A 21,368-nucleotide genomic window follows, 5' to 3' on the forward strand; every position below is an offset into this window, starting at 1 on the left:
GCTCTGTTTCACAACCTGTATGTGTTCACAGATTTCACAGGAGTTTCACAACCTGTATGAGTTCTTCTACTTTAGTTTTCTGTTTGAAAAGTTGACTTGCACTTATGAAACATCCAGATTTGACAGTCACTCTATTTATTATCACCTAATTATCTCAGGATGTTTGTCATTGAAGAAAAAAGCATCATTCACACTGGGGAGAAACACACATGGTCTATGTGGGGAAACGTCTGTGAAGATTCATTTGAAATGTTCAACTACCAGTGCAATGACATTGGGGAGAGACTGTGGGAATCATGGGAAGGAATTTCTTTACCAATCCCAGCTGGAAATGCACCAACGCAGTCATAGAGATGTACAGCATGGAAACAGACCCTTCAGTCCAATCCGTCCATGCTGACCAGATATCCCAACCCAATCTAGTCCCACCTGCCAGCACCCGGCCCATATCCTTCCAAACCTTTCCTATTCATATACCCATCCAAATGCCTTTTAAATGTTGTAATTGTACTGGCCTCCACCACTTCCTCTGGCAGCTCATTCCATACACGTACCACTCTGTGTGAAAACATTGCCCCGTAGGTCTCTTTTATATCTTTTCCCTCACCCTAAACCTATGCCCTCTAGGTCTGGACTCCCCAACCCCAGGGAAAAGACTTTGCCACAGCCACACTGGGGACAAGCCGTTCACCTGTTCTGTTTGTGGGAAGGAATTCAATTGATCATTCAAACTGCTGAGACACCAGCAAGTTCACACTGGAGAGAAACCTTTCTCTTGCTCCATGTGTGGGAAGGGATTCACTTGGACCATCCAAGCTGTTAACACACCAGCAAATTCACAAAAACCACACAGCTGAAGGATTTTTTCCCTTACACCAAGGAATTGTTGGGCTGTTTGTACTGATTTTATGCATCTCTGCTTAATTAAAGGTGCTGATATTAGATTCCCTACAGTGTAGAAACAGGCCCTTCGGCCCAACAAATACACACTGACCCTCCGAAGAGCAACCCATCCAGACCCATTCCCCTATATTTACCCCTGACTAATGCACCTTACACCACGGGCAATTTAGCATAGTCAATTCACCTAACCTGCACATCTTTGGACTGTGGGAGGAAACCAGAGCACCCGGAGGAAACTCACGCAGACAAGGAGAATGTACAAACTCTACACAGACAGTTGCCCGAGGTGGGAAATGAACCCAGGTCCCCAGCGCTGTGAGGTAGCAGTGCTAACCACTGAGCCACTATGTCACTCATATTGTACGTAAAGTGTTATTCTACAGATACACAATTGTAACTAAGTTTTGGAAATGATCCCATCATCTCTGTACTTCAACACATTCACACTGGGTAAAGACTGTGCACCTGCACAGTGTGTGTAAAGAGATTTCCTAGTTCATCAGGATTGGTTTACCGCCAATGACTTCACAAGTACATGTCAGGGTTATTTTTTGATACTACTGTTATTTATAATATGATGAGGAGAGATTAATTGATGACATCATAGTGAAGGATTCCCTAGGGAATAGTGACCCTAGTAAGATAAAATTCAAAATACATTTTGGGAGTGAGGAACTGGAGTCCCACTGAAGTGTTCTGAAATTAAACAAAGGAAATTATATAGGCATGAGGACAGATTTGACCCGAGTAGATTGGGTAGGAAGGCTAAATGGTAAGACATCAGATGAGCAGTGGCAGATGTTTAAGGAGCCCAGGTAAATAGTGCAGTGAAGAAGGCATATGGCGTACTGGCTTTTATTGGTAGAGGAATTGAGTTCCGGAGTCCTGAGGTTATGCTGCAGTTGTATAAGACTCTGGTGCGGCCGCATCTGGAATATTGTGTGCAGTTTTGGTCGCCATACTATAGGAAGGATGTGGAGGCACTGGAACGGGTGCAGAGGAAGTTTACCAGGATGTTGCCTGGTATGGTAGGAAAATCCTATGAGGAAAGGCTGAGGCACTTGGAGTTGTTTTCATTGGAGAAAAGAAGGTTTAGGGGTGATTTGATAGAGGTGTACAAGATGATTAGGGGGTTAGCTCGGGTTGACAGTGAGAACCTTTTTCCACGTATGGAGTCAGCTATTACAAGGGGGCATAGCTTTAAATTAAGGGGGGGTAGATATAGGACTGATGTTAGGGGTAGGTTCTTCACTCCGCGAGTCGTAAGTTCATGGAATGCCCTGCCAGTAGCAGTAGTGGACTCTCCCTCTTTATGGGTATTTAAGCGGGCATTGGATAGGTATATGGAGGATAGTGGGTTAGTGTAGGTTAGGTGGGCTTTGATCGGCGCAACATCGAGGGCTGAAGGGCCTGTACTGCGCTGTATTCTTCTATGTTCTATGTTCTATGTACTCAATACCTCACAACTAAAACATATCCCAATGAGAAAGGAAGATGATAAGGGGGATAAAAAACACCCATGGCTAAACAAGAATGCCAAGGACGATATGAAGTCAAAACCTAAGTTTACCATAATACAAAGGCCAGGCTGGAAGATTGGCAAATTTTCAACATAAACAAAGGGATCTGAAAAAATTACAAAAAGTTCTAAGGTAAATTACAAAGAAAACTAGCACAAAATATCAAAAGGGATAGCAAAAGCTTTGAGAGGTATCTAAAAGGGAAGAGGGTAGCTAATGTGAATGTTGGTCCCTTGGAAGATGAAACCAGAAACCTAATAGTGGGTAACACTGAGATGGCAGAGATGCTGAATCAATACTTTGTCTCAGTTTTCACGGTGGAGGACAATAGTACCATTCCTGTTGGAACAGGCAAGTCAGAAGCAATTGATAAGGTAGAACTTAGAACAATCGCCATTGATAGGGAAAAGGTACTAAGCAAACTATTAGGATTGAGGACAGACAAGTCCCCTGGGCCTGATGGCCTATGTCTGAGGGTAAGAAAGGAAGTAGCAGCAGAGATAATAGATCCATTGGTTACAATATTCCAAAATTTCCTGGACACAAAACTTCCAGTGGATTGGAAAATGGCTAATATAATGCCCTATTCAAAAAGGATGGGAGCCAAATGTTGGAAATTGGTTTAACATCTGTTGTTGGGAAAGTGCTGGTATCAATTGTCAAGGGAGGCAATATCAGGACATTTGGATAGGCAAAGTGCTATCCATCAGAGTCAGCATGTTTTTATGAAAGATAAATCATGTATGACTAATTTGCTGGAGTTCTTCAAAGATGTAACAAGCACAGGGGATAATGGGGATTCTGTAGGTGTAATTTATCTGGACTTCAGGAAGGCATTTGATAAGGTGCCGCACAAAAGATGAATTCACAAGGTTGGATCATATGGGACTAGAGATAATTTATTAGACTGGATAGATGACTGGTTGATGGACAGAAGACAGAGTCGAGATAATTTTTTTTTCTGGATGGCAAGATGTAACTAGTGGGCTGCTACAGGGCCCAGTTATTTGCAATTTACATTAGCAACTTGGATACAGGGATAGAAGACTCTGTTGCTAAGTTTGCAGACAACACAAAAATAGGCAGAACAGTAAATTGCATGGAGGAAGTAAGAAGCTGACAAATGGATATAGATAGGTTTGGAGAGTTGACCAAAATGTGGCAGATGGAATTTAACTTGGGTAAGTGTGAGGTCTTGCATCTTGGGGAGGGACTTTGGGGTGCTCCAGTGCAGAGAAATCTAGGTGTACTCGTTCATGAATCACAGAAAACTAGCATACATGTTCAACAGATAATAAAAGTAGCAAATGGAATGTTCGCTTTTATAACTAAAAGGAATAGAATATATAGGGAAGGAAGCATTCTTGCAACTATACAGGTATTGGTGAGACCGCACCTGAAGTATTGTGTACAGTTTTGGTCCCCTTATTTGAGGAAAGATGTAGTGGCTTTGGAAGCAGTTCAGAGGAGGTTCACTCGACTGATCCCAGAGATGAGGGATTTGTCGTATGAAGAGCGATTAAAGAGTTTAGGCCTAGACTCTGGAATTTAGAAGAATGAGGGGAGATCAAGTTGAGGTTTTCAAGATGATGTGGAATCCCTCCATAGAATCACTACAGTGTGGAAACAGGCTATTTAGCCTGACAAGTCCACAGTGACCCTCCAAAGAGTAACCCACCCAGATCCATTACCACCCCACCCCCCACCTCCCTTTTAGTCTCCATACCCTGACACACCTAACCAACATATCCCAGAACACTATGGGCAATTTAACATGGCCAATTGACCGAACCTGCATATCCTTTGGTTGTGGGAGGAAACTGGAGACACAGGGAGAATATGCAGACAGTCACCCAAGGCTGGAATCAAACCCAGGTCCCTTGCACCATGAGGCAGCAGTGCTAACCACAGAGCCACTGCGCACTTGCTGGTGTCTCAGTCATGTTGAACTCAGCAAATCCCTTTTCACATAGAGGGGTAAACAGTTTCTATCCAGTGTGAACCCGCTGGTGTTTCAGCAGGTGAAATGAATCACTGAATCTCTCCTCACACATGGACCATTTGAATAGCCTCTACCCTGTGTGGGTTCATTGATGCCTGAGCAAGTGATAGATTTGAGTGAATCCCTCCCCACACTCTGAGCAAGTAAACAGCCTTTTCCCAGAGTGAGCTCCCTGGTGTTTCAGCAGGTCAGAGGACTGAGTGCATCCTTTCCCACATTCAGAGCAGGTGAATGGCCTCTCCCCAGTGTGAATGCACTGATGTTTCTGCACGTGGGAGATTTGAATGAATCCTTTCTCTCTCATAGAGCAGGTGAAGAGTCTAAATCCACTGTGAACTCTCTGGTGCCACAACAGGTTGCAAGATTGAGTAAATCCCTTCTCATACGTGGGGCAGTTGAATGACATCTCCCCAATGTGACTCTGTCAGTGAGATTCCAGCTGGAAACTGGGCATATTTCTGGCCCTCATTCAGTCACATTTGTGTCTTCCCAGATCACATGACCGGTTGAATCCTTGACCACACGCACAACATGGGAATGGTTTTTCTTGGCTGGGAATGCTGCTTTCTTCTTCCATATTACCAATAACGATCAGGACCTGCTGAATTGAGTGACTCTCAGATTAATTTGATGTCACATCTGAGTTTCCCATTCTGAACCCTCTCCCTGTAAAACAAGATTAACTCAATTATTACAATAATAAAATTGCAGGAGGAATTCAGAATAATTTCTAGCTTATTATATTGTTATTTGTTGCTCAAGATCAGATTTCCCTGCTGTCCAGGTTGACTTTAGTCTTTGTCACACAGAGGGACAGTGTTCCTTTAAACAGCTGACCTCTGCACATGCTCCAATGGCTCAAATGAGCAGGCTAAAGTTGTACCTGTGCTCTAGTGTCACCAGCAGAATGGTATGAAGCTAAAGAACTAGGACTAAGTTCTTTAGCAACCTCTTCTAATTTTCTCTCCTTCTGACTGCCAGCTCGTATCATAACTCACAACTCCAGCTCTCCCTTCAATTCTCCTGAATGTTTCAATCTTGGTTAATGCAAATATTTTAGTAATGTGCCCTTCTGTCATCATGTTTCTGAAAGTAAATTAGCAACATTTCAAACAACTTTGTACATCTTACCAGCAAGACTGGCACCACCTGTATTATTTACAACTCTTAACCCATGGGAAATTTGTTCCCAGCTTCTTTGACAATTATGATGCTCTGACCACTGTGTTGCTGCCAATCAGTTTTAAGTCAATTCTACCAATTATCAGTAGATTGTATCTGAACAGTGGGTGCTCTGACATTCACCTGACCATATGCTAAGATTTTTTCATAAATCCCCTCATATGTCTGGCAGTCTGGCAATACAATTGCAGACATTTCATACAGTAAATTTACAGTCTCATCGGCCAATTCTAATCCATTAACCAGACAGAAGTATACGCCAGTGATTTGAATTTTAATAGCAGTATTGAGGAGAGATTGAGGAGAATAGAGCTGTCTGCTCTGGTGTAACTAAAAATGAAACCTTTCAAATGAACTAAAGGACTAAATAGAACAGATACAGGAAGGCTGTGCTCCTGGCTGTTGTGTCTGGACTATAATAAGTACCAATCTTTACCCTTCATCCCCTTCAGCTGCATAAATGTCTAAGATTTATTTGCTACTCTAATTCCAGTCTATTAAGCATTCCTATTTTTAACTGCGGTAATATTGGGGTGTGTGCAAATTAATAAGATTTGTGATTCCATCCCAATACCTCTCTGTATCTGTATCTTTTGTTCACCAAGATACTCATTCAGTCTGATCTCTTTACAAACTCTGCCCTTATATTTCCTTAGAGGGCTCAGAATTAAATGTTCACAGAATTGTTACTTTGCAAAACAAGGCCATTTTGCTCGAAGGATGATCTCACCGAATGCCATTCTTCTACCTTTACCACATGAACCTTCATGTTGGCTCAGTGGTTAGCACTGCTGCCTCGTAATACCAGGGACCCAGGTTCAATTCCTGCATTGGGTGACTGTTTGTATGTTCTACCTGTGTCTGTGTGGGTTTCCTCCCACAATCCAAAGATGTGATGCTCAGGTAAATTGGCCATGCTAAATTGCCCATAGTGTTAGATGCGTTTGTTAGGGGAATGGGGCTGGGTGGGTTACTCTTCAGAAGGTCAGTGTGGACTTGTTGGGCTGAAGGGCCTGTTTCCATACTGTAGGATCTGGTTTAGTGGTGCTGGAAGGGCACAGCAGTTCAGGCAGCATCCAAGTAGCTTTGAAATCGACGTTGCGGGCAAAAGATGAAGGGCTTTTGCCCGAAACGTCGATTTCGAAGCTACTTGGATGCTGCCTGAACTGCTGTGCCCTTCCAGCACCACTAATCCAGAATCTGGTTTCCAGCATCTGCAGTCATTGTTTTTACCTCCATACTGTAGGAATCTAACTAAAAACAATTCTTCCTCTTCACATAATTGTTCAATTCTATTTTCTTCATTGTATCTGCCTACACCAGACTCTTTGCCACTGTCTTCCAGACCTTAATCTTTTGCTACAGGAAAACATTTTGAATCATGTCACAAAGAGTAATAGAGTTCTACAGCATGGAGATACGCCCTTGAGCCCAAACCAGTCCATGATGACCAAAATGCCTGTCCATGCTAACCCCATTTCCCTGCCATATTCTCCTAACCATTTCCTATCCATATATTTGTTCAAATGCCTTTTAAATGTTGTTAATGTACCCGCCTCAACCACTTGTGCTAGCAGCTCATTCCATATGCATGAAAAAACATTGCGTAAAAATGTTGTCCCTCAGGTTCCCTTTTATTCTTTCCCCTCTAACTTTAAACTGATGCCCTCTAGTCCTCGATTCCCCAACCCTAGGAAAAAGAACATAGAACATTACAGTGCAGTACAGGCCCTTCGGCCCACGATGTTGCGCAGCCCTGTCATACGAATCTGAAGCCCATCCCACCTCCACTATTCCATGTACGTCCATTTGTCTGTCCAATGACAACTCAAATGAACTTAAACTTGGCAAATCTACTACCGTTGCAGGCAAAGCATTCCATACCCTTACTACTCTGAGTAAAGAAACTACCTCTGACATCTGTCTTATACCTATCTCCTCTCACTTTAAAGTTGTGTCCCCTCGTGTTTGCCGCCCCCATACTTGGAAAAAGGCTCTCCCTGTCCACTCTATCTAACCCTCTGATTATCTTGTATGTCTCTATTAAGTCACCTCTCAACCTTCTTCTCTAACAAGAACAGCCTCAAGGCCCTCAACCTTTCCTCGTAAGACATTCCTTCCATACCAGGCAACATCCTAGTAAATCTCCTCTGCACCCTTTCCAAAGCTTCCACATCCTACTTATAATGCGGTACCAGAACTGTACACAATACTCCAGTTGTGGCCTTCCAGAGCTTTGTACAGCTGCAGTATAACCTCCTGGTTCCGGAACTCAATCCCTCTATTAATAAAGGCCAAAACACTGTATGCCTTCTTAACAACCCTGTCAATCTGGGTGGCAACTTTCAGGGATCTGTGCACATGGTCACTGAGATTTCTCTGCTCATCTGCACTTCCAAGAACCTTACCATTAGCCCAGTACTTTGCATTCCGATTACTCCGGCCAAAGTGTATCACCTCACACTTGTCCATACTAACTCAATTTGCCACCTCTCAGCCCAGCTCTGCATCCTATCTATGTCCCTCTGCAACCTACTACATCTTTCATCACTATCCACAACTCCACCGACCTTAGTGTCATCCGCAAATTTACTAACCCACCCTTCTAAGCCCTCATCCAGGTCATTTATAAAAATGACGAACAGCAGTGGACCCGACACCAAGATGAACATGTTCCATCAACTACAACCCTCTGTTTTCTTTCAGCAAGCCAATTACTGATCCAAACTGTTATGTCTCCCACAATCCCATTCCTCTGCATTTTGTACAATAGCCTACTGTGGGGAACCTTATCGAACGCCTTGCTGAAATCCATATACACCACATCAACTGGCTTATTCTCACCTACCTGTTTGGTCACTTTGGTCACAAAAAAGTCAATAAGATTCGTTAGGTACGACCTACCATTCACAAAACTGTGCTGACTGTCCCTGATCAGATTATTCTTTTCTAGATGGTTATAAATCCTATTTCTTATAACCTTTTCCAACACTTTACCAACAACTGAAGTGAGACTCACTGATCTGTAATTACCAGAGTTGTCTCTACTACCCTTTTTGAACAAGGCAACCACATTTGCTATCCTCCAGTCCTCAGGCAGTATTCCTGTAGACAATGATGATTTGAAGATCAATGCCAAAGGCTCAGCAATCTCTTCCCTACCTTCACAGAGGATCCTAGGATAGATCCCATCCGGCCCAGGGGACTTGTCTATTTTCACACTTTGCAGTATTTCTCATACCTCTTCCTGTGAACCTCAAACTCTTCTAGTCTAGATGCAAGTATCTCTGTATCTTCCTTGCCAACAATTTCATTTTCTATCGTGAAAAATATTTATTTAGTGCTTCCCCTATCTCCTCTGACTCCACACACAACTTCCCACTATATCCATGCCTCTCATGATCTTATACACCTCTACAAGGTCCCCCCTCAGTTTCCTACTTTCGAAATAAGGAAGTCCTAACTTGTCTAACGTCCACCTTTAACTCAGACCATTGAGTCTAGGCAACATCCTTGTAAATTTCTTCTGTACTCTGTCCAGTTTAATAACATCCTTCCTATAACAAAGTGACCAAACTCAACACAATCCCGTACGCTGCAACATAACTTCTATAGTCAATGCCAGTGTGCCAAAAGCCTCCTTCACTGCCCTATCTACCTGTGACTCCACTTTCAGAGAACTGTGCACCTGAACTGATCCCTCTGTTCCATTTCTTAAGGCCCTACCATTCACCATGAGATTCCTGTCTTGATTTGACTTTCCAAAATGCAAGGCCTTACACCTACCTACATTAAACTTCATTTGCCATTTCTCAGCCCATTTCCCCAGCTGATCAAGGTCTTGCTGCAATTTCTGAGAACCTTCCTCACTGTCCACGATACTCTCTATTTTAGTGTCATCTGCAAACTTACTAATCATTCTCATCCAAATCATTGATATAGATAACAAACAGCAATGGGCCCAGCTCTGACTCCTGAGGTACTCCACTAGTCACAGGCCTTCAGTTTGACAAGCATCCTTCCACTATTACCCTCTGCTTCCTACCATCAAGCCAAATTTGCATCAAATTTGCCAGCTCGTCCTGGATTCCATGTGATCTAACCTTCCAGAGCAGCCTACCATGTGGAATCTTATCAAAGGCCTTACTGGAATCCATATAGACTACGCTTGAACCCCTGCCCTCATCAACCTTCCTGGTCACTTCATCAAAGAACTCATCAAATTTGTGAGGCATGATCTCCCATTCACAAAGCCATGCTGACTATTCCTAATCATGTATATCTCATCAGTCAGAATCTTCTCAAGTAACTTACCCGCCATGGATGTTAGGCTTATTGATCTATAGTTCCCAGGCTTTCCTTAGCAGCCCTTCTTTAATAAAAGCACAACATGCTTTGCCCTCCAGTCTTCTGGGACCTCACCCGTGGCTAACAATGATGTAAAAATATCAGTCAGGGCCCCCACAATTTCTTCTTGAGTCTCTTGCAGCGTTCTTGGATATATCTGGTCAGGACCAGGAGATTTATCCAACTTCATACATTCTAATGCATCCAAATCCTCCGGCCACTGTGGCCTTGCGTCAGCTTTAGCGCCTCACATTTCCACCCAGGAAAGGGTTAATAATCAGTGTTTTTTTCTCCCCAAGGTGGGTGAGTCCAAAACTAGAGGGCATAGGTTTAAGGTGAGAGGGGAAGAATTTAAAAGAGACCTGAGGGGATTTTTTTTTTCATGCAGAAGGTGGTGCGTGTATGGAATGAACTGCCTGAGGAAGTGGTGGAGCCTGGTACAATTACAACACTTAAAAGGCATCTGGATGTGTTTATGAATAGGAATGGTTTATACGGATAAGACCCAAATGCTGGCAAATCGGGCTAAATTAATTTGGGATATCTGGTCAGCATGAACGAGTTGGACTGAAAGGTCTGTTTCTGTGCTGTACAACTCTATGATTCTACAATTATTGACACTGGCTTTAATGGATTATTTATAGTGCACATTAGTGACTGTATCTGTGGTGCAATTGGTTGGCATGTTCAGCTGCCAACCAAAAGTTGGTGGTTTGAAGCCACCCGCAGCGGAAGGACTTTCATATTTTTTTCCCCCAGTGACTATTCTCTGTGACACACTCCCAGGTTCTGAGTGACGGTTTTGGCTGAAGAAACAGCTCAGAAACCATACTAGCTTGTCGGGTATCGCGTGAATCCCTGAACAGACATCTCCTATTGCATAACAGAAGCAAGTATCACATGCCCAACACAATTCCGGACACATCAAAGTATGAATTCTTGTCAGTGAGATGGACCGAGGGATCTGAGTCATAAACTATTCCTACAACTGGCAGAGAGGTAATTCCAACCTGTACCTCCAAACATGCTGTAGCCTCAGAGCACCGCCACTTCCCGGAAAGTACTCAAATGACAAACGATAACAGAATAACAATGACCCACAAGAAGTGAAGACTACAATCACAATCTTGATTAGATCAGGGCACCCTTCCAATCCACAATGCGGTTGTACCTGCAGCGGATAAAGAAGGCGACTCACCAGCCTCCCATTCACTACAATAGTAATACAACACTAACAACCAGAGTACATGAACATCAATTAGCCACAAAATGACATGACCCTCTCTCACGTACAGATAAGGAAGGACACCACTTTGACTGGGACAATACATCCATCCGAGGACAAACCAAACAAAGACGAGCATGAGAATTCCTTAAAGCATAGCATTCCAACCGGAACTCTATCAACAAACACATTGACTTGGACCCCATTTACCACCCCCTGAGAAAAAGAACAGGAAATGACATCACCATAGGAAATGACATCATCACAGGAAATGGCATCTCCAACCCAAAGAAACCCAAACATACAACTAGAAAGCAGAAATCGTCAGCAGTTCTTCATTTGGAGGCTCACTGAAGACGTTACCTAGTGTGGTGACACAATGTCTGAAAGTGAACCTTCAAGCTCAGCAAGCAACCTCAACCTGAGCTACAAATCTTCTCAAAACTCACTAACAACAGTAAATAACGGTGAGTAGATTCAATGCAGGATTTTATTTGACAACAGCGGTGAAATAACAATCACCATTTACCTTTAATGAAATGGTGAACAACAAGTCGCCTGGAACATGAAACAGCAGTGGAGCCCACTTGAGCTTTTTGCATGTGAAGCATATGTGATCGCCACAGCACTATGGAGACCCAGCCTGTTGACCTGTTGGAGGCTCTGTGCTGTCCCACATTAGTCATTGGCAGGAATGAACTGGAAGCAGGGAAATTGAGGTTCCAGGTGGTTCACTGTGAAACAGGAAACTAAATAGTAGCTAGTCAGACCCAGCAGAGTGTGAGACTCTTCAGCTCAGGGTCATGGGCTTGAGCTCCATGCTGGGTACCTTCATTTTAGAAGGCATTTCATTTAGATTGGCCTGCAAGAATCAATTAAATTTTGTTGTATTCAACTTAAACACAGCTCAGCCCAATCAAACTTCAGCATTACAAAGTATCAGCACATGTGGCAGTGGTGGTATTTGAACCCACACCTCCTTTTTGACTGGAGCTATCCGAATCAGTTAATTCTGGACACTGTCAGTCCCCTCAGGAAGTGGCCATTCTCATTCTGTGACTCTGAACAGTTTGGTTGGTGCAGGGTTGGAGTGGAACCTGCCCCTTTGAATGTGTCATCATTCACTGTATATTTGACTATACCTAAAACTTGTCTTTGGCACTTCCTGTGAAGTGGAAACCGTTTTCACTCAGAAACTGGTATCTGAACAAAAGCAGCAGGAGGGAGAGACAGAGAGAGACCTGTTTTGGGCAGTGACACTGCCAGTGGGGATGGAGAGCTGTGCACCGCCTCAGAAAGTGAAGTTCTAGGATGAAGGTACCCAGCATGGAGCTCAAGCCCATGACCAAGATGAAGAGTCTCACGCTCTGCTGGGCCTGACTAGCTGCTATTTACTTTCCCATTTCACACTGAGCCGCACCTGGAACCTCAATTTCCCTGGTTCCAGTTCATTCCTCCCAATTACAAATAATATAATTTGTCAGAAGATTACTTCAGGTTACAACAGGATCTCAGTCAGATGGGCTAATGGGCTGAGAAGTGGCAGATGGAGTTTAATGTAGATAAATGTGAGGTGCTATACTTTGAAAAAGGAAATCAGAGCAGGACTTATACATTTTATGGTAAGGTCCTGGAGAGCGTTGCTGAACAAGGAGTGCAGGTTCATAGCTCCTTGAAAGTGGAGTCGCAGGTAGATAGGATAGTAAAGAAGGCATTCGGTATGCTTTTCTTTATTGTTCAGAGTATTGAGTACAGGAGTTGGGAAGTAATGTTGCGGCCGTATAGGACATTGGTTTGGCCACTGTTGGAATATTGCTTGCAATTCTAGTCTCCTTCCTATCGGAAGGATGCTTTGAAACTTGAAAGGGTTCAGAAAAGATTTACAAGGATGTTGCCAGGGTTGGAGGATTGAGCAATAGGGAGAGGCTGAACAGGCTGGGGCTGTTTTCCCTGGAGTGTCAGGGGCTGAGGGGTGACCTTATAGAGGTTTATAAAATCATGACGGGCATGGATAGGATAAATAGACAAAGACTTTTCCCTGGGGTCAGGAAGTCCAGAACTAGAGTGCATAAGTTTAGGGTGAAAGGGGAAAGATATGAAAGGACCTAAGGGGCAACGTTTTCATGCAGAGGGTGGTACTTTTATGGAATGAGCTGCCAGCAAAAGTGGTGGAGTCTAGTATATTTGCAACATTTAAAAGGCATCTGGATGGGTATATGAATAGGAAGGGTTTAGAGGGATGTGGGCCAAGTGCTGGCAAATTAGACTAAATTAGGTTGGGATATTTTCTTGGCATGACGATTTAGAACGAAGGGTCTGTTTCCATGCTGGTCATCTCTATGACTCTAGGAGTCCTTTGTGTTCACTATTTCTCAGTATCCTTTCATTTGCTTATCAGTCTTTTGTAACTGACAGTCAGCCTGACAACATCTAAGAACACACGTTATTCACGAACTTTGAATACAGGATGTACAGGAGTGTATATCTTGTCATTCTGGCTTTGAAAAATTCAATGATTTTAGTAAATGCAGCACTGTGGTTTTGTGATGTTGATCAAACTGCATTCAGGAAATCTGCCAGACATGTCTATCGTCTGCGTGAGGAACTGTAACCCAACACAAAGTCTCAACACGATTGCAATGGAGTCTGTATCCATTCACTTTGCCTATAAACAAAATTAGGTAAAAACAAGGGCTCCAGATGCTGGAAACCAGATTCTAGACTAGAGTGGTGCTGGAAAAGCACAGCAGTTCAGGCAGCATCAGAGGAGCAGGAAAATCAACATTTTGGGCAAAAGCCATGAATGGCTATCAACAAAATTACCCCACCCTCTGTAACAAACAAGTTATCAAGCAAATGGGTAGAATCACAGATGAAATAAAAATACATTTTTGTGATCTACTGTAGATTTGCAGCAACAGATGTCCTACATTTATAATAAATACCATATTCAGATTAATCAAAAATATAACAAGTGCTGGGAAAACAATGATGAATCTTACCTGGGTCTCCTGGTTACAGGTGTAAACATTTACAATATATGCTACATGTGCTGGAGAACGTAGATTTACACCTGAAGGCCTGAACTTATTATTCTCTTCTGTGTCCAATAGTTTCATATTCAGATCACAATGGATTCACTGGAATGTACTTACAATGACCCTAGGATTTGTAATTGCTCATGAGTTGCTCATTGAGCAATATTTAGGGAACACAACTTCTGCGAATTCTATCAATAATGTATTGGGTAATTACAATAGTTTGCTTCTAATATTAGGTTAGATTCCCTACAGTGTGGAAACAGGCCTTTTGGCCCAACAAGTCCACACCGATCCTCCAGACAGTAACCCACCCAGACCCATTCTCCTCCCCTATATTTACCCCTGACTATGGGCAATTGAGCATGGCCAATTCACCTAGCCTACACATCTTTGGATTGTGGGAGGAAACCGGAGCACCTGGAGGAAACCACGCAGACACGGGGAGAACATGCAAACTCCACACTGACAGTCACCCAAGGCAGGAATCGAACCTGGGTTGCTGGTGCAGTGAGGCAGCAGTGCTAACCACTGAGCCACCATACTACCCGTATTTAGTGAATTTTGTATTTCAACGCTGGAACCTTGAATCAGAAATTCCAGTTGTATAAAATATTTCCTCTTGTGACTGCATGTAAAATCTATGTAATTATGGGTGCAAGTCTGCATTTAAAAATGACACAGCCACTGATCACGTCATTCTCTTCTCAATGGTGATGAACATAAAGATTTTCCAACTGTGTAAGCACGTATTCCTGAGGATTTCACCAAAGAAATGCATACTTTCAACCAACAAACAGCTTCTCATCCTCTTCAGTGTCCTGAAAATATCTGAAAGTGATACATGTGGCGAACCCCTCTGCTAATTTAAACCAGCCACACAGGAACATGTTCCCTTGCGCCATAACCTGTTAAATTTTGAATGTCAAAGAACTATCCTAGATCTCACTATTTAGTAAAAGTAACAATTTTATTCTTTAAGGAGAAAATTAAATAACAGCTATTTATGACGCCTTTCTCTTAAACCTATTTCTTCCTCCCCACTCTACATTACTGGTCCGATAAATTCCCTCTTAAATTTATGGCAAATCACTTTCAAAGCCAATTGACATCTTCGGACATCAAGCTTTCTCTGTAGATTTCTCTAGGTCATCTTCTCTTCAGTATTCTGCTTCACAGGTCTTCACCTTCCAGAGAGTATCTGTCTAGCAGTATGTATTTGTTGGTGCTGGCTTGGCTGTCTTTGCTGTTCTCCCTCCAACTGTTCAAAATGTCCAATTTTATACCTCAAAACATTGGATCATTTCATTGGTTTGATGTTAAAATATTAAGTTCAAATTTGATTGGATTTTGGTATCTGAGGCATAATTTAAACTGATTGGCTAAATTTGAATTTGTTTTTGTATCATGGCAGCTCAACTGCACAATTTGTTTCACAGTCAAATGTTATATTTAACTTCTTTCAGCACACATTGTGCTTCTGTAAGTCCACAGTGGCTTCCAGTCTCTCTTAAAGGTGAAGTACACATGTACACCATTTGATTCCAGAAGCTGAAAAGTAAATATTGCAGTGAGAAAACAGAAGCTGTGGTTCTGGGAACAGTGACGGTGCTGAGTTGTTTAAAGAACATTTTCTAGTAATTTCTCTTCACAGCTCGGCATCAGCTGGGGAAGGAACTCTGGTTTTGTGAGTTAAAACTTGATGTTGAATCCTCTCGTATCTGGGTCACAACCGAGTTCCTCCACAACATTCTAAACACGGCTCTCCCATTTCTCCTGATTCTGCTGCTCAATGTTTTCACTGTCAGATACATTTTAGTGACCAGCAGAGTCCACAGGAGACGCCAGGCCCACAACAAAGGGAGCAGTCAGTGTGACACAGAAATGCAAAATCAAAAATATCCATCATTTTACTGTTTGTGATCTCAGCCAATTTCATTCTGTTATGGTCAACTTTAATGGTATATTCAGTACGGAGCCAGATGTGGTATTTGGGGTATTACTCTGTGCATCTAGATTGCTTGTGCAGGAATTGGGCTTCATGCTGCAGCTGCTTAGTTGCTGCACAAACACTGCGATTTATGCCGTGACCCAGACTAAGTTCAGACAGCAGCTAAAGAATGTGCTGAATATCCTTTTACCCAAATTCATTAATCAATTAAATTCAGTTATTAATCAATCGACCCAGGATGTTCTCATTTCAGTTCAATGTTGCAGCAATGAAGCAACCTGTTGCTATAGTAACAGAGTGAGGGTCATGCTGATTTGTCCAATTTTATTCTACACGGGGTTACAGGGACATATTTCAATGTTTCTCTCAATTCAAGGACTAGTGAGAAATGACACCATTGTACTGACCGTATCCATAACTTTAAATTGTAAGTAATAAAAATGTCTGTTTAAAAAGTGCCAAGCAGCAGAATGAATCATATTGTGGTTTGTCTTTGTGTTGAAGATGCTGAGCTGGAGGGAGACAGACTCAGTCCCAAGTCCTCATCCTCAAGGAAGGGGAGGGGACCAAAGATGAGCTCAGAAGTTGTGTTTAAGTCGATCTATCCTGGCCTCAGAAGAATTTATCTCTTTCCTTTGTTCCCTTTCCCTCCATACCTCCCTGCGACACTCCTTGTCCATCTCTCTCCTCATCCTTTTTCTCTCTCTTTGTCACTGTCCCTCCCACCCTCATTCTGCTTCACTCCCCTCCCCCCCCCACTCCCCCTTGCACTCTTCCTACCTCTCAATCTCCCTCTCTCCCAGTCTCATCACCATCTCCATTCATCTCTTTGCCTAATCTTCTCTCACCTTATGTCGCTATGGGAACAGTTTGGAGTGGGGCCACAGAATATTGCTAAGTACCATAGTGCGGTGTGCACAAACCCCGTTGTTAATGGAACAGTGCAGTGGTGGTGCAGCAGACTGTTTGTAGGGGAGCAAAGTGGATGGAAGATAACTGACATTTGTTCGGCATGGTTGGGCTGAACGTTGATACCTTTAGAACAGTATGGAATGGGACCTCAGGCAGCTGTTAGGGAAAGGTATAGGTGTGGTCCACAGGCTGTTGCCAAGGGAAAAAGACTGAGTGTGTCAATCTGGTGGTGTTAAACATGTCAGTAACTGAAGGACAAACTGTGAAAGCAGCTTGTGATTGACACAGCTAAGAGGTCACCCAAACAGCAGCTCAGCCCTGAGCTGTAAAAGGGACCTGTCAATGGAGGCGGAGAACTGAAACTACAACAGGAGGAGATAACTTAGAGTCATAGAGATGTACAGCATGGAAACAGACCCTTCGGTTCAACCTGTCCATGCCCACCAGATATCCCAACCCAATCTAGTCCCACCTGCCAGCACCCGGCCCATATCCCTCCAAACCCTTCCTATTCATATACCCATCCAAATGCCTCTTAAATGTTGCAATTGTACCAGCCTCCACCACATCCTCTGGCAGCTCATTCCATACACGTACCACCCTCTGTGTGAAAACGTTACCCCTTAGGTCTCTTTTATATCTTTCCCCTCTCACCCTAAACCTAAGCCCTGGACTCCCCTAAGTTCTGGACTCCCCGACCCCGGGGAAAAGACTATGTCTATTTATCCTATCTATGCCCCTCATGATTTTGTAAACCTCTATAAAGTCACCCCTCAGCCTCTGACACTGCAGGGAAAGCAGCCCCAGCCTGTTCAGCCTCTCCCTGTAGCTCAGATCCTCCAACCCTGGCAACATCCTTGTAAATCTTTTCTGAACCCTTTCAAGTTTCACAACATCCTTCCGATAGGAAGGACACCAGAATGGCATGCAATATTCCAACAGTGGCCTAACCAATGTCCTGTACAGTCGCAACATGACCTCCCAACTCCTGTACTCAGTATTCTGACCAATAAAGGAAAGCATACCAAACGCCTTCTTCACTATCCTATCTACCTGCGACTCCACTTTCAAGGAGCTATGAACCTGCACTCCAAGGTCTCTTTGTCCAGCAACTTTCCCTAGGACCTTACCATTAAGTGTATAAGTCCTGCTAAGATTATTCCCAGACTAAATCCTGAGGGAACATATGACATCTTTCCATGCACATCCGCAACAAGAGTTCATGTCCCATCATTCTGAATGGATTCATGATTGCCACATTTACCTGTGTAAAGGGAAAAGTTTTGTTTTGCATGCAACACAGGCCGATCACGTAGCCACAACTTTTGTATCTTCTCATCATGGGCTCTTCCTGAGGAGCGCAGCATCATGGATATCAGCCTTGGACTAATTTGACTCATTCTGTGGAATATCAGGAAATGGTTAAAGGGACTGAATATTGTAAAAGCTTTTGGCTTTGCCACCATTCCATTAATAACACTGAAGGTCCATGTTCCCGAACTGATGGGGCCACAAACCAAACTGTGCCAGTACATCGACAAAATTGACACCTACCCAGCAAGGTGGGCAATTGCCCAGCAACATCCTGAGCACAAATGGCAGGAAATGTCCAGTTGAGATAATTTGCATTCAATCAATGATCTTTCAATCAATTAGGGGAGGTGACAGCCTAGTGGTATTATTATTGATCTGCTTATCCAGAGACCCAGGTCATGTTTTGGGGACCCAGGGTTGAATCTCGCAGTGAAATTTGATTTCAATAAAAATCTCGAATTAAGAGTCTAATGATGACCATTGTCGATTGTCGGAAAAGTCCATTTGGTTCAATACTCTCTTTTCACGATGGAAACTACATTCCTTACCCTGGCTGACGTGACTGCACATCCATAGCAATGTGATTAACTATTAACATGGGTCATTAGTGCTGGCTTGACCAGTGATGCCCTCATCCTGTTAATGAATTAAAAAACAAATCCTCAATGCAGTTGACTATAGCGAACCATATGAAGACTCATTGGAGAAAAGGAGGAGGAGAGGGGACCTAATTGAGGTATACAAGATAATGAGGGGCATAGATAGAGTTGATAGCCAGAGACTATTTCCCAGGGCAGAAATGGCTAACACGAGGGGTCATAGTTTAAGGTTGGAGGAAAGTGTAGAGGGGATGTCAGAGGCGGGTTCTTTACACAGAGAGTTGTGAGAGCATGGAATGCATTGCCAGTAGCAGTTGTGGAAGCGAGGTTATTGGGGACATTGAAGAGACTACTGGACATGCATATGGTCACAGAAATTTGAGGGTGCATACATTAGGATCAATGGTCGGCACAACATCGTGGGCTGAAGGGCCTGTTCTGTGCTGTACTTTACTTTGTTCCATGTTCTATAAGACTTGAGAACTTGGGGAAGTGGGCAGTGATAACCTGGGAACAGTCCATATCACAGTAGAGGAGGTGCTGGGTGTACTAGAACGTATGAAGGTGGATAAAGCTCATTGTCCTGACCAGATATACCCAGAATTATTGCAAGAGGCTAGAGAAGAATTTTGGGAGGCCCTGGCTGATGCTTTTGCATCATCGTTAGCTCCAGATGAGGTCCCAGAAGATTCCTGACTAAACGGTCCTCTCACAAGTGTCTGGATACAGTTTTGATTAGATTAGATTACTTACAGTGTGGAAACAGGCTCGTCAGCCCAACAAGTCCACACCGACCCTCCGAAGAGCAACCTACCCAGACCCATTCCCCTACATTTACCCCTTCACCTAACACTACAGGCAATTTAGCATGGCCAATTCACCTAACCTGCACATTTTTGGACTGTGGGAGGAAAACGGAGCACCCGGAGGAAACCCACGCGGGGAGAATGTGCAAACTCCATACAGTCAGTCGCCTGAGGCGGGAATTTAACCGGGTCTCTGGCCCTGTGAGGCAGCAGTACTAACCACTGTGTCACCATGCCGCCCACAGTTGCATTGGAAATACTCTGTTTCATGTACATAATGTCAGGAACACTAGCGAAGACAAACCACTTACACATTGCAGAGGGAATGGGTACATTTCTGAAGATAAGCATCCTTCACTCTGAGGAGCTTCAGTACAGTTGCAATCCTCTGCACACCAGCACTGTGTGTGAGAGTGTGTGTGTATGTGTGCATGCGTGAGCTACTCTCTCTTTCTCTCTCTCTGACTGAACCCCACGATACTGCCTATTTTAGTGTCATCTGCAAACTTACTAATCATGCCTTGTTCATTCTCATCCAAATATAGGTAACAAACAGTAATGCACCCAGCATTGACCCCTGAGGCACTCCATAAGTCACAGGCCTCCAGTCCAATGAGCATCCTTCCACTATTACTCTCTACTTCCAAGCATGAAGCCAATTGTGTATCCAATTTGCCAGCTCCCCCTGGATTCTATGCAATCTAACCTTCCAGAGCAGCCTACCATGTAGAACCTTATCAAAGGCCTTACTGAAACTATACAGATTTCATCTACCACCCTGCCATGTTCACTTTATCAAAGAACTCTGACAAATTTGTGAGGCATGATGTCCCACACACAAAGCCATACTGGCTACTTCTAATCAAACCCTGACACAGTCAAGCACATAGAAACATATAGACATACAGTCACATGCACATACATGCAAACACACAGAAATGCAGATAGACAGACAAAAATACAACACAGACATAAAGTATCTGTGTGTAGTAACTAGCACTGCCCTAAACTTAACCATCTGTAACATAATTTGTATACATCAGATAATTCCCAGATTTTCCTGATGAAATGTCGTTGAGAAAATGGGACAGTCCTGTGATGCCCCTCACCTTCTGGAGTAGATAGGCAGAAAGGCTGCTTGCTACTTCTAGGTGTAGGACTAGTTTTATCCATCTAGACATCTGACAATATTCCAAAACACTTTTAAGGCTAAAACGAAAGACCAAAGCCTCACATTTCTTTACATGTGAAGGTACCAGGTTAGCATGACAGAATTCCTCCCTAACAGGCATTATTGAGTGACTTGGGTTTTTGCAAAAGTATGGAAGTTATGTTCACTGTAGACCTATTTCACCCAAATCCCACACTGTTCCCCTAGCAACGCCCAGTAGCCCCACATCCTCTGTTCCCCTGACAACAGACAGTGGACCCAAAGAGATTATTTCCCCGAACAACAGCTAGTTGTCCCACACCAAATCTGTTCCCTCAGCAATGGCCTGTGCATCATGCCCACTCTATTCCCTATGAATGACCAGTGGTCCCACTCCCTCAATTTGTCTATAATAATGT

The sequence above is a fragment of the Chiloscyllium punctatum genome, chromosome 49 (genome assembly GCF_047496795.1).
Source record: "Chiloscyllium punctatum isolate Juve2018m chromosome 49, sChiPun1.3, whole genome shotgun sequence".
NCBI classification, from domain to species: domain Eukaryota; kingdom Metazoa; phylum Chordata; class Chondrichthyes; order Orectolobiformes; family Hemiscylliidae; genus Chiloscyllium; species Chiloscyllium punctatum.